Raw genomic sequence first — 16,689 nt, 5'->3', positions numbered from 1 at the left:
GTAGAAGCTATTCTGCCCGCAAATTTTGGAGCAGTAAGGCGGGGCAATACCGGTCAAGAGGGCAGAATAGATGTCACAAGTCATGACGGGATCCTTGACGCCGTTGGGGCCAAGGGACCAGAGACGGTCGACGGCGGGGCGGTAGAACTTGTTGCGGAGACGGTGGAAGTAGCGCATGCCGACCTTGCCGGAGCATCTCAGGTGGCGGCCGTCATGGCTACGGCTCTTCTTGAAACAGGTCTTCGTTACTGCCATTGTTACCCCCGCCGCCTTCGGAGATCAATCCCACCCCTTTCTCGCTAAGGTCGGAACTTTGGGGACAGAATGAAGAGAGATGGGGCGAGAGATGTTACACGCACTGGAGAATGCGACTGAGAAGGACAGAGACGGGAAGAGGAATTTGCAGCTTGGATCGGCCTCCGGTTCATCCTGCCTGAACCATGCTTTGCGAGACATGTATTTTCTTTTTCTCTCTTTCCTGACCCGTCGGGTCCTGTAACGTGTGCTTCTATCAAGTAAAATAGTGATTTCAGTACCTTGTTTACCTCTCGTGTCAAATAATTGTCTGCCGAACTTCTTTCCTTCTCTTTGCCTGTGTCATGTCGTTCCAAGACCGTCAGCGAGCTTTTCAGTTTATGTGGGGTCGTCTTTCGCCGGGCTTCTTTTCGGTTTTTCCTGCTGTTGGGAGATGTCCACTTGTCGGGTTTGCTGGGATCTTTCTCCGCTGGAGTTGGGGCTAGGTTCGAGGAAGCTCCTGGAAGTTGAAGCAGCATAGTTTTCATAAAAAGTAGGGCAAAGTTTTTCTGTAATCAAAGTCATAAGTAAAATCTAGCTTCCGTAGAAGTCTGGGCGGAGCCGCTCTAATGTCGAAGGTGGAGCCCGACTCCCGTAGGAGTCCGGGCGAAGCCTTTTGGTGACGGAACCCGGCTCCCGTAGGAGTCCGGGCGAAACCTTTTGGTGGCAGAACCCGGCTCCCGTAGGAGTCCGGACGAAACCTTTTGGTGGCGGAACCCGGCTCCCGTAGGAGTCCGGGCGAAACCTTTTGGTGGCGGAACCCGGCTCCCGTAGGAGTCCGGGCGAAACCTTTTGGTGGCAGAACCCGACTCCCGTAGGAGTCCGGGCCTTACTCTCCGCTCATGTCAGGACGAGGTTCTCCTCCTGTTCCTGACAGGGCTGCGGGGGCACGTACGGGCGCTGCGAGGCCTCTCCCCCCGTCCGGTCTAAAGGAACCGGGCCTTCGACTTTGCTCAAGTTAGGGCGAGGTTCTCCTCCTGTCCCTAACAGGGCTGTGGGGGCACATATGGGCGTTGTGAGGCCTCTCTCCCAATCCGGTCTAAAGGAACCGGGCCTTCGACTTTGCTCAAGTTAGGGCGAGGTTCTCCTCCTGTCCCTAACAGGGCTGTGGGGGCACATATGGGCATTGTGAGGCCTCTCCCCCCATCCGGTCTAAAGGAACCGGGCCTTCGACTTTGCTCAAGTTAGGGCGAGGTTCTCCTCCTGTCCCTAACAGGGCTGTGGGGGCACATATGGGCGTTGTGAGGCCTCTCCCTCCATCCGGTCTAAAGGAACCGGGCCTTCGACTTTGCTCAAGTTAGGGCGAGGTTCTCCTCCTGTCCCTAACAGGGCTGTGGGGGCACATATGGGCGTTGTGAGGCCTCTCCCCCCATCTGGTCTAAAGGAACCGGGCCTTCGACTTTGCTCAAGTTAGGGCGAGGTTCTCCTCCTGTCCCTAACAGGGCTGTGGGGGCACATATGGGCATTGTGAGGCCTCTCCCCCCATCCGGTCTAAAGGAACCGGGCCTTCGACTTTTGTAAGATTGCGTTCTCATTTTTGATACCGTCTGCTTGAATTGTCCCTAGACAAGTGGGCACACATTTTTCGATTAGGATGAAATCACTGGTAGTATATCCGTAAGTTTTCTGAGTTCCATGGTCGCGGGAGGTCGGCCCCTCCGAGCTCCTTAAGATAATAAGTCCCAGGTCGGACTACTTCTTTGATCTCATAAGGTCCTTCCCAATTTGGGGTTAGCTTCCCCTGGGCCTGCGGCTGTGAAACAGCAGCTCGTCGGAGTACAAGATCCCCCGCTCTAAATGTCCTATTCTTGACTCGGGCGTTATAATATCGGGCAACCTTCTGTCTGTAGGCCGCCACTCGGACCTGAGCGATCTCCCGCCTTTCTTCTAGTAGGTCGAGGTTGGCCCTGAGATCTTGTGCATTCTGGGGTTCGTCGAACGCCACGACTCGTGCCGTTGGGAGTTTAAGTTCGATCGGGATGACGGCTTCTGTACCAAAGGCTAGAGCAAAGGGAGTCTCTCCCGTAGGCAACCTCCGGGTAGTTCGGTACGCCCATAGCACATGGTAAAGCTCGTCCGCCCAAGTTCCTTTCGCTTTTTCAAGCCTTGTCTTGATTCCCTGCAAAAGGGTTATGTTCGTTACCTCGGCTTCACCGTTTGCCTGGGGATGGGCCACTGATGTGAACTTGTGGGAGATGTTTAGGTCTTCACAGAATTCAGCAAATCTGGCTCCCGCGAATTGCCGTCCATTATCAGTGATCAGTGCTCGAGGTAAACCGAACCTGCACACTATTGATTTCCAGACGAAATCCTGCACTTTCGCTTCTGTGATTTTGGCTAGTGGTTCGGCCTCGACCCATTTGGTGAAGTAGTCGATTGCCACAAGGAGGAATTTCCTTTGACCGGACGCCATGGGAAAGGGGCCAAGAATATCCATCCCCCATTGTGCAAAAGGCCATGGGGCACTCAGGGGTGTGAGCTCGGTAGCAGGTTGTCTCTGGACGTTGGCGTACCTTTGGCATCGATCGCATTTTTTGACATATTCGATTGAATCATGATGCATTGTGGGCCAGTAGTACCCTTGGCGGAGTAGTTTGTGGGATAGAGATCTGGCACCCAAATGGCTTCCGCAAGCTCCCTCGTGCACTTCCCATAAAGCGTAGTCGGCTTCTGAAGGTCGGAGACATCTCAAGAGAGGCAAGGAGTACGATCTCTTGTACAATTTGCCCTCATAGAGGATGTACCGGGATGCCTGATTTCGGAGTTTTCGGGCCTCTTTCGCGTCTTGGGGGAGAATCCCATCTCTAAGATAGGTTATCAGCGGGTCGACCCAGCTGGGCTCGTGGTCAATATCCATTACGAGCTGCGGTTCTTCCGTACTTGGGTGCTTTAAAACTTCAAAGAGGACGCCTTTGGGTAATTCGGCCGGAGCCGATGTTGCTAGCTTGGAGAGAAAATCGGCTCTGGCATTCTCCGATCTTGGAATTTGCTTGATGTCGAAATTGTTGAAGGCAGGGGTGAATTCCTTCACCTTCTCAAGATATTTGGCCATACTGTCCTCCCGCGCTTCAAAGCTCCCGCTGACTTGTCCCACTATAAGCTGGGAATCGCTGTGCACCCGGAGCTGGTTTATTCCAAGCTCCTTAGCGACCCTCAATCCTGCGATTAGAGCTTCATATTCTGCTCCATTGTTTATTGTGGGGAATTCGAAATGCAGAGCGTACTCCGCGACGACTCCCTCCGGGCTGGTCAAGATCAGGCTTGCACCAGCGCCCGCCATGTTGGAAGATCCGTCCACGTGGAGGGTCCAAAAGCCATCGAAGGAACTGGCTTCTTCGTCGGAGGAGTCCGGTTGAGTCTTCAGGTCGTCAATTTTGCTTTGTTCAGGTTCGGCCTCCTCAGGGACGGTGCATTCTACTATGAAATCCGCCAATACCTGGGCCTTTATTGCCGGCCTAGGCTGGTAGTTGATGTCGAATTCTGTGAGCTCGATTGCCCATTTCGCCATTCTCCCAGAAATATCAGCTCGGTGCAAAACCGCTTTGATCGGTTGGTCGGTGAGCAACGTCACCGTGTGCCCTTGAAAGTAAGGTCGGAGTCTCCGAGCTGCAATCAACAAAGCGTAGGTCAGTTTTTCTAATTTAGTGTACCTGGTCTCGGCGTCCCTTAGCACGCGGCTAATGTAGTAGACCGGCCGCTGTATTTTTATTTCTTCCTTGACAAGGACTGCCGCGAGGGATGTGGGAGAGACTGCCAGGTACAAAAATAACTCCTCCCCAGGTTCGGGCTTTGCCAGTAGTGGAGGTGAGCTAAGGTAGCTCTTTAATTCCTTGAATGCCTGTTGACATTCAGGGGTCCAACAGAAGTTCTTCGGTTGTTTGAGGGTTTGGAAGAAGGACAAACATCGCTCAGCCGACCTCGCGACAAAGCGATTAAGAGCTGCGATCCTCCCAGTGAGGCACTGAACCTCCTTGATCGACCGCGGGGCGGCCATCTCCTGGATGGCGCGAATTTTCTCCGGATTGGCCTCAATCCCACGCCCTGACACCATGAAGCCCAGAAACTTTCCTGAGGTTACCCCAAAAGCACATTTGGTCGGGTTCAGCTTCATTCTGTATTTTCGAAGAGCGCCAAAAGCTTCCTCGAGGTCGGCAACATGATTTTCGGAAGATTTACTTTTCACGAGCATATCGTCCACGTACACCTCCATGTTTCGGCCGATTTGTTCTTTGAAGATTTTGTTTACCAACCGCTGATAGGTTGCGCCTGCGTTCTTGAGGCCGAACGGCATAACCCTGTAGCAGTAAAGGCCGCGACTAGTGATAAAAGCAGTCTTTTCTTCATCTTCCGATGCCATCCTAATCTGGTTATAGCCGGAGAATGCGTCCATAAAAGTGAGAAGCTCGTGGCCCGAGGTAGCGTCCACCAGTTGGTCGATCCTGGGCAGGGGGTAGCTGTCCTTTGGGCAAGCTTTATTCAGCTTTTTGAAGTCGATACACATCCTCCACTTGCCGTTTGCTTTCTTGACCAAGACAACATTGGAGATCCACTCTGGATAATTGACCTCCTTGATGAATCCGGCCTTGAGAAGTTTATCCACTTCCTCGGCTATCGCCTTCTGCCTCTCTGGGGCATGACTCCAGATTTTTTCTTTTGTTGGCCGATGTTTAGGGTCGACCGCCAGATGATGTTCCATGACCTCTGTTTCGATCCCCGGCATGTCCGTCGGGACCCATGCGAAAACGTCCGCATTTCTTTGGAGAAAGTCCACGAGATGCGTCCGCACCTCCTCCTCCAGGTTGGAGCCAATCAACACCACGTGCTCCGCGTTCCCATCATTCAAAGGAATTGGTATCAGGTCCTCGATCGGGCCGTCCCTCTCTTCAGTGAGGTCGTCGCGCGCATCCAACCCGTCGACTGGACAAAGATCCGCTTGATCGCTTCTTTGCAGGGCAATATTGTAGCAGTGCCTGGCCAGCGCCTGGTCTCCCCGAACTTCTCCAATCCCCTTGTCAGTGGGGAACTTCAACTTCAAATGATAGGTTGAAACAACGGCTCTGAGGGCATTGAGGCCGGGACGGCCAAGAATTGCATTGTAGGCAGATGGCGCCTTTACCACCAGGAAATTCACCAGAGCCCTGGACTGCTTTGGATGCTGACCCGCGGTCACAGTTAGAGCTATCGTTCCTTCCGTAGGAACGGCGTCACCAGTAAACCCTATCAAGGGGGAGCACATCGGCCTTAGATGACCGCCCAGAGTGGTCATTCTTGAAAAGGCGTTGTAGAACAAGATGTCAGTCGAACTTCCATTGTCGACGAGAACGCGACGGACATCATAATTTGCTATGTTCAAGGAAACTACGACCGCGTCGTTGTGTATAAAATACCCGCGGCCGAAATTCCCATCAGAACGGCTCCGCCCGGACTCCTACGGGAGCCAGGCTCCACCTTCATCAACAGAGCGGCTCCGCCCGGACTCCTACGGGAGCCGGACTCCACCTCCGACACTAGAACGGCTCCGCCCGGACTCCTACGGGAGCCGGGCTCCACCTTCGACATCAGCACAGCTCCATCCGGACTCCTACGGGAGCCGGGCTCCACCGCCATCAGCAAGTGCAGCTCCGCCCGGACTCCTACGGGAGCCGGGCTCCACCGCCATCAGCAAGTGTAGCTCCGCCCGGACTCCTACGGGAGCCGGGCTCCACCGCCATCAGCGAGCGCTGCTCTGCCCGGACTCCTACGGGAGTTGGGCTCCGCCGCCAACATCAAAACAGCTCCGCCCGGACTCCTACGGGAGCCGGGCTCCGCTCTCAATATCAATCGCTGGTAAGCTCAATCCGGACTCCTATCAGAGCTGGACTTCGCCCTTGACTTTGTTTGCAGCAGCACCTCCCGGACTCCTACGGGAGCCGGGCTCCACCTCCGACACCAGAACGGCTCCGCCCGGACTCCTACGGGAGCCGGGCTCCACCTCCGACATCAGAACGGCTCCGCCCGGACTCCTACGGGAGCCGGGCTCCACCTCCGACATCAGAGCGGCTCCGCCCGGACTCCTACGGGAGCCGGGCTCCACCTCCGACATCAGAACGGCTCCGCCCGGACTCCTACGGGAGCTGGGCTCCACCTCCGACATCAGAGCGGCTCCGCCCGGACTCCTACGGGAGCCGGGCTCCACCTTCGACATCAGAGCGGTTCCACCCGGGCTCCTACGGAGGCCAGACTCCAACCGCGGCCGAACCTCAATCGACAGATCCGCACAGCGGATTCTACGCGGCTCCAGCAACGGACCCATTACTCCCTGACAGGCTGTAGCAAACGGCCACGATTCTGTCCCACTCCCTGCGGCAGGTGCTGCACGATCTCACTACTCACTGACAGCTAGCGGCAACGGACGCCGCCCCACTATCCGCAACAGGCCATACGTGGCAGACTATGACAACAGCCACGAGTCTACCCCACCACTCTCCACAATTAATTTCCCTGACCATGGGCGGCCCACTACCAGACGGTTACACACGTCGCCATCAGCCCGCTGCCTCCCCCGCCTATAAAAAGGGGGGACTCAGATACGTTATTTTTTAAGCTCATTTCTCTTATCTCAAAACTCTGCTAAATTCTCCGTTCGAGCACTCCATTCTTGTTGAGGCAGAGAACTGACTTGAGCATCGGAGGGTCTTGCCGGAGCAACCCCACCTCCGGTTTAGACTTCCCTTGCAGGCCCCGGCGGCGACCGCGGCCTCCTCAACTCCAGCTTCTCCGGCGCAGGCGGATTTTTGCACCAACAGGTTTTCGTTCTGGTGTCGGAGGTGGAGCCCGACTCCCGTAGGAGTCCGGGAGGTGCTACTGCAAACAAAGTCAAGGGCGAAGTCCGGCTCTGATAGGAGTCCGGATTGAGCTTACCAGCGATTGATATTGAGAGCGGAGCCCGGCTCCCGTAGGAGTCCGGGCGGAGCTGTTTTGATGTTGGCGACGGAGCCCGGCTCCCGTAGGAGTCCGGGCGGAGCAGCGCTCGCTGATGGCGGTGGAGCCTGGCTCCCGTAGGAGTCCGGGCGGAGCTGCACTTGCTGATGGCGGTGGAGCCCGGCTCCCGTAGGAGTCCGGGCGGAGCTGCACTTGCTGATGGCGGTGGAGCCCGGCTCCCGTAGGAGTCCGGGCGGAGCTGTGCTGATGTCGAAGGTGGAGCCCGGCTCCCGTAGGAGTCCGGGCGGAGCCGTTCTGTTGTCGGAGGTGGAGTCCGGCTCCCGTAGGAGTCCGGGCGGAGCCGTTCTGATGGGAATTTCGGCCGCGGGTCTTTTATACCCAACAAGACTCATCAGATATCGTCTTGATGATCGATGACCCTCGAAAGATAAAGTTAAAATTTTTCAACCCATCGAAAGGAGTTTCGATGATATTATAATGAAAATCATAATATATCTCACTACCAAATAGAATGAAACCTATGAGATCACACACAAAAGAGATTTTTGTCTGATCAGATGGCTGATCGATGATTATGAATCATTGAAGGATAAAATCATCAATATGATTGATGATTAATTTTATGTAAAATTAGGTAATTCACTAAGTATTAATGAATCATGGAAGGATTAATTAGCAATTAGATTACTAATTGACTCAATTAGATTGAGCATTGAGGTTTGGATTAGGTCTAATTGAATTAGATTCAGTTTAACTTAGATTGAATTTGATTAGATCAAGCTTAATTGTGAGAGAGATTAATTTTTGATTTGATCAAGACTTAAGTTCAGTCAATTTTTGATTAGATTGAGATTTAATTGAGGAGATTAGATTTTTAATTTAGTTAGGTTCCCTTCTCCCCTCAGATCCAAACCAGATAAGATTTGGTTTGATACAAAATAGAAAACCCAAAATCTCAAAACCTTGGGACTCCTAAATGATTTAGTTTAAGTCATGATCCTTATTCTTTCCTAATACGAATATGATTCAAATAAAAAAGATAAGGCAGGTGGTTTCATGATGAGTCATGATCCTCATCCATTCCTAAAATGAATATGATTCAAATCAAAAGGATAAGGCAGGTGGTTTCATGATGAGTTATGATCCTTATCCTTTCCTAATATGAATATGATTCAAATCAAAAAGATAAGGTAGGGTGTTTCTTGATAAGTCATAATCCTTACTCTGTTTTGAATTTTATTCAAATCTAGATAAGAAGGAAACCAATCAGGGATTTTATAGAAACTTTTGGTGGTGCCTCCTCCTCCAAACCCTAATCCCTAGTGCCTCTTATAAAAAGGGTCCAATACTTGGACGCCTTAAGAAAAGTAAGGAAAAAAAAAAAGACTAGCCCTCTTTCTTCCTCCTCCCATTCTTCCTAGTTCTCAAGAGAGTCTGTGCGATCTGTGAGAGAACAACTTTAGCCATCAAAGAGAAGTCTTCTGCAAGAGAGCTAGCATCCCGATGAAGATACCTACCTCTGATCAAAATAGGTCCTCATATAGATATCTATAGAGGTCGGATGCGTATGCAACTAAAGAAATCTATTCAGATCCACGATCATTGGCTGCAGTATAGATCGACCCGTGTAAAGGTATTGAGATTCAATCTCAATATTTTCTCTTTCATTTTTTAGATTATGTGCATATCATAGATCCAGAGGCTTAGGTAGTATAGATTAGATCTATTACTTATGGGGTTAAAGGGGTTTAACCTAGATCTATTTTCTGCTATGATCAAAAATCATTTTGAAATTCATACATACAACCTATCTGATTTCTAACAATGGTATCAGAGCCATTGATTTTTTTTTAATATGTATAATCTAATTTTTGATTTAGATCTAAAAGTATGAGTGGTTTAAAATTGATCTTGTAACTGATATAAGGTTATCCTGATATAGGATTAACCCCCTATATTAAAAAGGTTGTTCTAGCACAAGATTGATAGTTTTTGAAAAATTATTTTTGAAACTTTTAAATCAATCTTTTAGATCTAAAATTAGATATATTTAATCATATTAAATCTAAAATTAGAATAATTAAAAGTTTACATCAGATTGATATAAGATTGTTCTGATATAGAATTTACCTCCTATATTGAAAAAATTATCCTAGTTCGATGCGTATCGATTTTTAAAAAAATATTTTTAAAATATTTTAATCATTATTTTAGATCTAATTTTATATGTATGAGATATATATTTTATTGATTTTAGATTTAAAACTTAATATATATATATATATATATATATATGTCTGATATATGGTTGTAGTTTAGATCTAAAACTGCATGCATGTGAAACATGCTTTAATATAGATCCTTTAATACATATGTTAGATATGTATTTTGATTTATTTTAGATCTAGATATTTATGTATATATTGATATATATTTTTGATTAGTTTTAGATCTAAAAATGATGTATATGATATATGGTTTGCACACTCATGGTCTAAAACTCACTTTTCAATCAAACCCTAGATCTAAAACCATAGGATCTTTATTTTTTATTGTATGATAAAGTTGTTTAGATTTAAAAATTATTTCTCATCTAAATTAGAACTTTAAATGATGCAAAAAAAAAAATCAAAATATAAAATTATAGCTGGCATGTCTATCGAGCTAACTCGATTTCTACTTGAGTCGACTCGTTCTTGTTGGAGTCGACTCAAATCTACAGACCAAGGCTTACAATTCATGTTCATCTTAGATGAGCCGACTCGAGATCCAGGGTGAGTTGACTCATGTCTATGGATAATAAAATTGTATGTGATACAATATTAATTGGTTTAGATTAAAAATTATTTTAACATCTAAACTAAACCCATATCCATAATACACATAATTGAGAATTAAGATTTGAAATTAAAGGATCTAAAAAAAATTATGCATTTAAGATCTAAATTTTAATTGCAAAAAATATAGGCTTGGGTATGGGTTGAACCAATTAGGTCTAGAGATTAAACTACAATAGGGTCCATGATTAGATCAGGTTAATTTTTTTTTGATTTTGAGCAGTTGATCAGACCTAATCAAAAGTTGATTGGAATTAGGTCAAAGGGGCTCAAAATTAAGTTTAATTATAGTTGGTCAAATTGATTCACATATGATGTGAATTAATTAAATCAAGATCAAATTTGACTCAATAGTTCGAGTCTGGATCTATAAGTTAATCTGATCGATTCTGATCAACCAATTTGGTATCTAAAGCAAGTCTTAGATGGTGATTCTTTAATTGATTTCATTGTCTGACTTAGCTAATTCGTTGGTATCTAAAGAAAGCAATGGAGAGACTCCCACTCATCTTTATTTATCTGACCATTTTGAGAGATTATATTTTATATTAGATTACTTGTTGACTCGAGTTCACCCATACCGATAGGTTGGTCAGACATGAGATGATGTACTAACGTAAACCAAATTAGTCATCTACATCAGTTGTATGTGACTATTAGAAGAAACCTGAATCTAAATCTTCTCACTAAATATTAAGTCTACTGCTCTTCCACTGTTGTAGAGATGCGGGTGCCTTTTTCGACGTTGATTGTTCTCGACTGGTTACAGTGATTTAATTGGATCGAAAAGGCACAACCACTCTATTGGCATTAGATGTTCTGGGGTAAAGATGGGGTTAGGCTCAATAACTGTTAGGTAAGGGACCCAATAACAGTTTTGTGCTCGCTAGTGAACGGTGGGTCGGACTTAACTAAGAAATGTGTCAATAACTGTTAGGTGAGGCCATAGGACTTAGAGATCAAGTCACTGTAACATGCTTGAAGAAGCATCTGGATAAAGAGTTATCCATGTATTGGTGTATGTGTTATCAATAACTATTAGCTAAGGTACCATATATCGATAGGATCACAGTACCCACTAGAACCACTCATTGTATTAAGATTTTTGTTTCTCCACTCGAGGAGTGTGAGAGCTTCGAAAAAATTAGTGAGAGCTTTTATTTATTTTTAAAATTCTTAGAATAAATTTTTACAAGTATAATTATCTAATTAAATCTTTATTCTCTGTGATTAATTCTATCAGCTTTCAATTCTCTAACTCGAATCCTAGATATCGACCATTTAACCGAAATCAGTTACATATTCTGGCTCAGAAATCTAAGAATAGTTCTTAACTTTTTAGAAATTAAGTCATGTTCTTAACCAGGTTAACCCAATGTCATCAACCTATCCAAACCATAGTCGACAAGCTATACTTAACAAATAGTTGGATATTGACAATTAGGTTAGGTGCTATAAATTGGAGTCTATGGTTGATGAACTCCAATATGTGCATAAGGACATATAGACTATTAATGACATGCTGATTCATCTGTAATAGTTGATAGATGATTAGAATCACACAGTGCATGAGATACGTGATAGGTAATTTATCCATGATCATTATTTGACAATGATCAATGACATTGAAGAGCTTGAGAAGCTCAACATGATCATGCACAAGGAATTGCTAATGAATTTGGTCCAGCAATTTTTGATTCAAATGAATAGTTTGTGAAACTATTATATGAATAAACATTATAGCACCTTAACTGAATTGGTCAATATATTGGTAACTAAAGGAACCTTGAAAAGTTTAGAGATACATACCTAGAAAGCCTAAAGAAATATAGATACATCTTTGAAATATATGTCGAGTTGCTCAAATTTGATCTTACAATTTTTTCTTCTTTTAGTTGAGTATTAGACTCTAGTGCATGTTACGCACTTCAATATAGTGTCTAAAGAAAGAAAGAGAGCTGAAGAAAGGTGAAGTGACTCTTTTGAGTCAGCGATGGCATAAAAGTTACACTGTGGCTGTGGGCATCTAATCTCGATGATTATTATTTTGAATTTAGTTCTCTAATATTTGCATGGTGATGCATATGTGAACATATTCAAGTAAACAGTGAATGCCATTAGTTTTGAGAAATCTAGAAATCAAATAACCTAAAGTATATAGATGGTTCCTTAAGCTAGGTCATATAGGAGAAGAAATAATTTACTGACTGAAAAAATATGAGCCTTTGGGCTCATTGATTGTTAAGTCATATTTAGTTTGTGAATCATCTTTTTGAGGATTAATGATCATGCTGTCCTTTATGGGATAAAGGGATAGGACCGTTGATATCCTTATCCTAGTATACTTTGATGTGTACGGCACATTTGATGAGTCATATGAGGAAGGTTATATCTATTTCATTATCTTTATCGATGATCAGTCATAGTATAGATTATATATAAGATACAAATCTGAAGCCTTTGAAAGATTCAAAGAATTTAGATATGAAATAGAGAAACAAATCGAAAAAAATTTTAAAGGTACATCGATCAGATCGAGGATGCAATACCAAATAAAAAATTTCATGATTATCTCTAGAAAATGGTATAGTTTCATAATGAAATCCTCCTAGTACACCTCAACTCAATGGGGTATCTATGAGGAGAAATGATACTACATTAAATATAGTCCGATCCATTATGAACTTCACTGATTTAACTTTTATTTCTTTAGGAATAAGCTTTAATTTTTGAAATTTAAATTAGGTTCCTTCTAAAGTTAGTTCCATCGTACCGTATAAGATATGGTATGACGGACAAGTTAGAAGATAGGTCTTGAGAGCTCGTTTATGGGATATCCTAAAAGATTTGGGATGCAACTTACTCTTTCCAGTGGTTCACAATATGATTGTGATAAATCATGTTGTTTTCTTGAAAATAGTGGGAGGATGAACTCAAAGAGAGAGTCTTTAAAGAACAACAAGTCATAAGATCTGTAAAATTTTTTCATGATGAGCCAGTACATATAGTACCTTTTCCACCTCATAGATTTAGTAGGACCTTTCATTCTTCTGAAAGAAACTTAGTATTCTTACAAAAAATTAAGAGAAAGTATTTCTCAAGGGAGATTGGGAACATAGAGATGATCCTGAAATCTACAATGAGATGATGTTAGACATCGATCCTGAGAAATAGATGTGTAAGTAGCCCTACTAAATGGATAGCTTGGAAAGGTATCTATATGTAGTGGCCTATAGATTTTACTTCCAGTGATAAAGATCACACTGCAAAAATCCATTTATGGATTTAAGCAAAAACCTCGAAGTCAGATTAAGTTGTTTTAATGATATAATCAAATTATTTAATTTCATCAAAAATGAAGAAGAATCATGTGTGTACATGAAGGTCAGTGGGAGGGTCCCATACTGACATCAGTTATGATATAGTTGAATATAGAATTTTCATCAAAGACCTAGTACAAACATCCTATATTTTGGGAATGAAGGTCTATAAAATAGATCTTAAAGAATATTTGATTTTTCATAGACAAGTATATAGAAGAAGTACTGAAAGGGTTCAGCATAGAAATCTTCAAGAGGGATCTGTTATCCTCTAGGGCATAGGTGTATGCCATGCTATGTACTCAATTTCGTATATCTTACTGTGAGAGTCATGAGCAGATATTTATTGAATCCAGACTGAGAGTACTAGATTGCTGTGAAAAATATCTCTAAGTACTTAAGAAGCACTAAAAATTTATTTTTGATCTTTGGAGAAAGGTTAGAGCTAAGAGTGGGAGGACACATTGATGGTAGAATATCTGCATCAGTATGTATTCTTGAGTTATGTTGGATTGATATGTTGAAAGGGTTTCAAGCAACTAATCAATGAAAGCTGAATATGCTGTAGATGTGCAGGATGCATTCTGATTCTTGTGATAGTTACGGAGCTTGATATCATGACATCGAATGCCATAACATCGTACTACAAAATAATAGCCCATAGCCCTTACTAAGGAGCCAAGGTTTCATAAAAAATTCAAGCACACAGAATGGAGATATACGCGATTGCCTTAAGTAAAAATACATAGAGATACAGAGAGTAGACTCCATAAGGAATGTGGTAGACCTAATTCACTTAGCTAGCTAAATACCAAAGCCTGTCTTCAGAAGATGAGGCTCAGATATATAGTAGATTAGCTTTAGTGCAAGTGGAAGTTTGTTAGATATGTATCCTAGAAGTCAATCTTAGCTGATGTATACATTTCTCTAAGGTATATTTTTTATATTTGTCGAATAATTTTTTATTATTAATCATATTGTATGTGTCCATAATTTATCTTAAAAATTAACTAAGGTGATTTTGTATATTCTCAAGATATTGAGAATTTGAAACATATATCATTAGTGATTAATTTTTAAATACTTTCGATTGTAAGATCATCATGGAAGATAGTGATCAATCTATTTAAGATCGATGCATGGATCACCTTTCTTCTGGATAGATGGATCTTGAGTCTGCAGTGTAGAGACACTGGGATAAGAGTGCAGGTAGTTGTTAGAGAATAACTTGCACTGAGTGTGACCAACACGAGAAATCACTTAGATGTCTATTCATTCATCAGTGATTTTTTTGATGCTACAGTGGTGTGACGATCCTTTGACCTATGGTGTGTTGGCTATACGCAGCGAGGTTACTTAGTTTGACTGTATATTTTCTTGATCCCTAGCCATTCAGATCCTTGTTTTGTATATTGGCTATTGTAAGTTCAAGTTTGCTATTTGGAGTAGGATGCATCTAGATGGAATCTATTGATCTTGGTAGAAAAAGAGCAGTTCTATATGATTCATAAGACTGAGTTCAGAAAGTCTCTAGCCAGAGAAAGAGTGAATACTAGAAAAGAGTTTTCACAAGATTCACGAGTGACTCAAGTCAATCTTGCATATGACTGACGATGGGATTTGATAAATTTTTCATGATCTCCATCACGTTGAGACTCATAATAAAAAGAATAATTTATATGATAACTGGACCTAGGGGTTCATACTTTTATTCTGTTAGATTATTACTACATACTGCTAGGTATCACTAGTAAATTATGGGACTCATCAGGTGTCGTCTTGATGATCGATGACCCTCAAAGGATAGAGTTAAAATTTTTTAATCCATCAAAAGAAGTTTCGATGATATTGTGATGGAGATCACAATATATCTCACTACCAGATAGAATGGAACCTATGGGATCACATACAAAAGAGGTTCTTATTTGATCAGATGGCTGATCGATGATTATGAATCATTGAAGGATAAAATCATCAATATGATTGATAATTAAATTTATGCAAATATTGCAATTAGGTAATTCACTATGTGTCAGTGAATCATGGAAGGATTAATTAGTAATTTGATTGCTAATTAGCTTAATTAGATTGAGCATTGAGATTCGGATTAGGTCTAATTGAATTGGATTCAATTTGACTTGGATTGAATTTGATTGGATCAAGCCTAATTGTGAGGAAGATTAATTCTTGATTTGATCAAGACTTGGATTCAGTCAATACCTGATTAGATTAGGATTTAATTGAAAAGATTGAGTTTCTAATTTGGTTAGGTTTCCTTCTCCCCTCGGATCCAACCCAGATAAGATTTGGTTTGATACAAAATAAGAAATCCAGAATCCCAAAACCTTAGGACTCCTCAATGATTTGGTTTGAGTCTTGATCCTTATCCTTTCCTAATATGAATATGATTCAAATCAAAAGGATAAGGCAGGTGGTTTCATGATGAGTCATGATCCTTATCCTTTCCTAATATGAATATGATTCAAAACAAAAGGATAAGGCAAGTGGTTTCATGATGAGTCATGATCCTTATCATTTTCTAATATGAATATGATTCAAATCAAAAAGATAAGACATGGTGTTTCTTAATAAGTCACGACCCTTATCTCCTTCTTGTTTTGAATTTGATTCAAATCTAGATAAGAAGATAAGAAGGAAACCAATCAGAGATTTTATGGAAACCTTTGGTGGTGCCCCTTCCTCCAAACCCTAATCCCTAGCCCCTCTTATAAAAAAGGTTCAATACTTGGATGCCTCAAGAAAAGTAAGAAAAAAATAAGAAAAAAGCTAGCCCTCTTTCTTCCTCCTCCTGTTCTCTCTAGTTCTTAAGAGAGTCTATGAGATCTGTGAGAGAACAATCTTAGCCATCAAAGAGAAATCTTCTGCAATGGAGCTAGCACCCCGGTGAAGACACCTATCTCTGGTCGAAATGAGTCCTCATGTAGATACCTGTAGAGACCGGATGCGTGCGTGGCTAAAGAAATCCGTTCAGATCCACAATCATCAGCTACGGTGTAGATCGATCCGTGCAAAGATATTGAGATTTGATCTTAATATTTTTTTTTTATTTTTTAGATTATGTGTATGTCATAGATCCAGGGCTTGGATAGTATAGATTAGATCTATTACATGTAGGGTTAAAGGGGTTTAACCTAGATCTATTTACTGCTGCGATCAAAAATCATTTTGAAATTCATACATGCAACCTATTCGATTTCTTACAATTTTTACTATGATGTAGCAAAAATAAGAAATTTAGTAGCATCTAATAAGAAATGCCACAAGCACTTTATTGCCAAAAATCATTTTTATTGTAG

Source organism: Elaeis guineensis, chromosome 4 (assembly GCF_000442705.2).
Source record: "Elaeis guineensis isolate ETL-2024a chromosome 4, EG11, whole genome shotgun sequence".
Classification (NCBI taxonomy): domain Eukaryota; kingdom Viridiplantae; phylum Streptophyta; class Magnoliopsida; order Arecales; family Arecaceae; genus Elaeis; species Elaeis guineensis.
This window is presented reverse-complemented; position numbering follows the sequence as displayed.